Source organism: Crocodylus porosus, unplaced genomic scaffold, assembly GCF_001723895.1.
Source record: "Crocodylus porosus isolate Cpor-Errol unplaced genomic scaffold, CroPor_comp1, whole genome shotgun sequence".
Classification (NCBI taxonomy): domain Eukaryota; kingdom Metazoa; phylum Chordata; order Crocodylia; family Crocodylidae; genus Crocodylus; species Crocodylus porosus.
The window spans coordinates 16303509-16308110 of record NW_017728911.1 but is presented as its reverse complement, the minus strand read 5'-3'; the positions used below and the strand labels follow the sequence as shown (position 1 = coordinate 16308110).

General features: G+C 42.0%; 1 long non-coding RNA gene across 1 annotated transcript in view; it reads right to left on the bottom strand.

Annotated features, from left to right (window-relative positions):
* Nucleotides 1-397: 397 nt before the first annotated feature.
* The window catches only part of LOC109309260, a 7707-nt gene continuing 3502 nt past the window's right edge, over nucleotides 398-4602 (bottom strand). Inside the window, exon 3 of the long non-coding RNA XR_002100862.1 lies at nucleotides 398-494. This is a non-coding gene — a long non-coding RNA (uncharacterized LOC109309260). The remainder of the gene's footprint in view (nucleotides 495-4602) is intronic.

Genomic DNA, 4602 nt, shown 5'->3' with positions numbered 1-4602 from the left:
AGTTACGCAGTTCGCATCTGTGAAAAGGCCACTCGACAGTAACCCTAGCTGATTTTCCAATGGCACTCAAATACTGGAAAAGAAGTTCTGGCCAATTCAATTTAGTTGACAGAGTGGTAGCTATGATGCGAGCTCGTGTGTGGAATTTGGATAGAAAGAAGTAAGAAGTAAGAATACCCTTAGAATTCTTCAAGGAATATAAAGGAGTTGGCAGATGTAGTAATTAACAATCTAAAGTAACAGAAACAAAATCCTATGTCACACTGTTGCCTAAATCATCTACTTGTTCTTTTGCATACTGATTTAGTTCTACAGCCTTGATGACCTCTGAGTACAAAAAAAAATCCTACTTTGCCACTGAGTTCTACAGGATAGTTACCTCTATAGCTTTCTTGTGTTTTATGATTCAGCTCTGTGCTCTGAGCAGACACTGTACTGGGCAGGACTGAATGATTGCTGTTGAGGCTGACACCTTCCTCCCGATGAGTTCCAACCTAAAGCAAAGAAAAGCAAATGTGCTCCTATCAAAGGTCCAAACCCAGGAAAAAGTTCATATTTGTAAGTTAATACTAAGCCCTGATGTGCCTACACGTGGGCATACCTGGGCCCCACTACTCCCCTAGCTCTCAGAAGTACCCACCAGATGGTGGGGGCAAGGGTTAAGGTACCCCAACCTGCCTTTCCTCCAGCAGGTAACTGGCCTGGCATTTCCTGGGGGCTCCCATACCACTAGGAACCCCACCAGGCCACCCTTCCCTGGCAGAATGCAGTTGTACATCATGTCCAGGACCAAGAGCCTCCTGCTCTCACCTCTGGATGTTCCATGCTGCTCATCCAGGCAATGTTTCTGCCTGGGCTGGCAGCAGCAAACTGCAGCCTTTATATACCTAGGGTTCCCAAAATGGCTACACTCATCAGGCACCTGGTAGTTACCTGCCTCTGCCCTTAAAGTCCCATGATGACATGTGAATGATGGCAAACCACTAACTAGTAATTTCCAGGCCTTTCATATTCTCCCTGGGGTTTCTGGGCACATGAACGAGTTAGCACAAAATAAAGGCAGTGGGGTGTTATGTGCTTTTCAGTGTGTGCGTCTACAAGAGACGCTTAATGGCAGAAGACTAATTCTACTACATATTAGCGTAGCAGGCAAAGCCTGTGCTATTGCACAGAAGATTTAGTCTAATGTGTAGTAGCAACACAAATTTTTTTTTATCTGTGCTAATGTGGTGTGGTGCTGATTATGGCACATTAAGTTAGTACCTGTCATGACAGGTACTAAACTTAATGTGCTGCGATTACAGCACATTAATGAACATGTAGACTTGCCCTTACCCTCACATCCTCCCCAAAAAATGAAAGATGGCATATTCTTCTTTTGTTGAGAACTAAGCTAAATTATTTTGAGGTAACATGTCCATATGCCCAGGCCCTTAAACAGCTGAATGGCAGAACAAAATATAGAACATGCATATAATTGAATTTGGAAGCAGTTGTAATGTTAAAAATGTAATATGTAAGGTCTACAAATGGTTAATCAGCAGTTTTCTTCATAGTTGTTAGGTACTGTGCTTTCAGACAGTAATGGGTGTTCTCATGATGTAATGGCCTATATTGTGTTACACTAAGTGAGCTGTCACTTTATATTCAGTTGTGGGTGGTTTTGTGAAGGTTTGAGAAGTTTCCATCTTGAGATAGTCTTTCTTCTGTTCATATTATTAGATTATAGGTTTTAATACAGTTACTTGCTACCCCAATCTGTCAATCTGATAGGAAACTTGAGCAGCATGTTTACACTTCTGAAGTTGTAGCTCACAGATACTGTTATCAAAACAACAACGTAGTCTGGCACTAATACTAGATCTCTAAATATCTAAAGTTATGTTACTCATGTTTTGTCTAACTGCTGGGCCTCCTCTTTAGAGCTGACTTTTTCAAAATTAACCATCTTGCTCCTGCACCATATGTTCAGATGCCCTAGGGAAGAAGAGAGTTGTTTTTCGATTGGCTCATAGTCTCTTAATGAGGATGGGGACTTGTGACTTCAGTATGTTGTGGCTGATAAATGGCTGGGCGTACTCACACATACTCACTGAAAATCTGCAAGTACAGGTGAAGTTTGGGTAATCCCTAGCATTTATCAGAAAGATGCAATCTTGTGGGCCAACACACAAACACAAAGCTTACACTTCATAGTTTGTGAAGTCTACCAACATTTATTTCCAGATTCCCTGATACTTTTTATTACTTTCCCAGCCTGCCTGCTCATTAACCCTTTCAGTGACTTGGTTGTTTAACAAAGGTTTAATATGTTCTAATTTCTGGAAACCTATCTTCACAAACAATTTACATTGGTATAAAGTGTGTGCATGTGACCCTTAAATGAAAGTCCTCTAAATGCCTGGTCACTTAAAAAAAATATTGTTATGTAATTTCCACAGGATTGCATATGCTATAGGAACATTATGTTAGGATCAGATAATTGAGGGGTTTGCCTATATTCAAAGATCTAATCCTGATTACGGGAGCTATGTTGCAGGAGGCTTTGAAATGAAAGCTTTAAGCAGTATTCCTCATCTAAAGGACAGTTACACTCTGATCTGTAATTTTCAAACAACCTGTGATTTTTACTGAGCAATTAAAAGCCACAGCAATATCCTTGCAACTTTTCTCAAAGCAAGAGACTGAACATGGAAAGACCTCCCCCTCACTTCCCGACCGGGAGTTATAAATATCCAAAGCTAAATTTCAGGGCAAGGTTGTTTTCATTTTCATTCTCCAAGATCTTTTTTTCTGAGGATGTGTTTGAGTCTTTCGTCTCTTGCTTGCATTGCTACAGACCCAATGAGAGTCTGAGATCTCAATCAAAGGCTTAAGTAAACAATAATCCTCTGTTGCCCTAATTCATCTCAGCAAACATCTCTCTCTGACAAGAACAGTCTTTAAGCTGTTACCGCTTTCACCGCTTAGAATTTCTTTGCCATTAGAAGGAATTGTTTCCTCCTTGCCTCATTGTGCCCAAAGAGTAGCTGGATTTATAAGAAAATCTCTCTCACTCTTTACCTTGCCTGAGGCTGTGAGTGTGATGACATGGTGCTTTTTTCAAAAAATTCCAGCTCCAAAATCATAACACTCTTCATAAACAGCATATTTCCAATTAGAGCACTAAGCAAAACTGGAAGAATAACCAGGAACCACAGAGCTTCTATACTCAGCCTGGCCACGGATAGACACTCAGTTTCTGTGGGGGAGGTGCTGCTCTCCCAGTAGTGACAAAGCATTTACAGGTATTCAGGTTTTTTCTCCCAGAGCACAAATGGCTATTCCAGGAGAAAAATTAGCTGGAGAACAACAGGGTTAAGTAGCGCCCGGGAGAGTTTCTCCTGGAAGAGCAAACTTCTTTATTTGTACTTTCTGAGAGAAGCTGGAGCACACTCCTCCAGTGTGCTTTGTCCCTGCCAGTCCAGGGAGACAGTGTGTCACTCAGGCTGGACTCTACTGCTCCAGCCAAGCAGGAAGCCTATTCACAGCCCACTCATTGTGCTGCAGGGAGACGCAGCCTGTGAGGTAGTTTTGGTCAGCCAATGAGGGCTTCCCTTTGCCTATTGTCATCTGTTGCTGGGAAGACTGGGGAGCCTGCAGAACAGGCTGAGCTGTGTTCCCAGGGACCCCCTGCTGTGCAGCAGCCCTGCACCTGAACATCTGTTTACAGGTCTTGGGGTAAGTTTTTCTACCAGGAAAACAAACCCAGGAGAATTCTCCCAGAACATTTGAACATGTGTTTGCAGCCAAAGTCATTGACTCTTAAACACAACATTGTAATTTTAAAATTCATTTTCCTTTTCAGATACACTGATACTCCTTTCCTTGTTGTAAACCTGACTAGAGTTTTCAGATGAGGCTTTTAACAGATCAAAATTATGTATGTGGTAATTTTGGGTGTGGGTGTTTGAGTGTATATTGAGAGAGAGTGAGAAGTTGAGACATACAGTGGATAGAGATCTGATTTCACTTCAGGGAACAACTTGTGCTATACATTAGATATTATTTTTTTTAGCATAGCAGCTGTTTATTCCCATAGGTGATTCTGGCCCTTTTAGCAAGGAGCTTAAGCACATGTCTCATTTAAAACATATGAGTAATTCCACAGGCTTCTTATGTAAGAGTAGTCTCAAAACTATTCACATGCTTGAAGTGAGGTGAATTGCATGTCTGATTACCTTGTTGAATCAAAACTTCAAATGATAATATGAATGTTCTCTGGTATCCTCTTATACTGTGATAGCCACTTGGAAAGCACTATGCTCAGGCCTGCACCGTTCAACATCTTCATCAGTGACTTGGATGAGAGGGTAAAAAGCATCCTGTTCAAATTCACAGACGACACTAAGATGTGGGGGGAAGTGAGCATGCTGGAAGGGAGGAATAGGCTGCAATTGGACCTAGACAGGTTACAGGGGTGGGCGGATAAGTACAGGATGGGTTTCAACACTGAAAAGTGCAAGGTGATGCTCCCAGGGAGGAAGAACCAGCACCATACCTACAGGCTGGGGAACTCCCTTCTCGTCAGTGCAGAGGCAGAAAAGGATCTTGGAGTCTTCG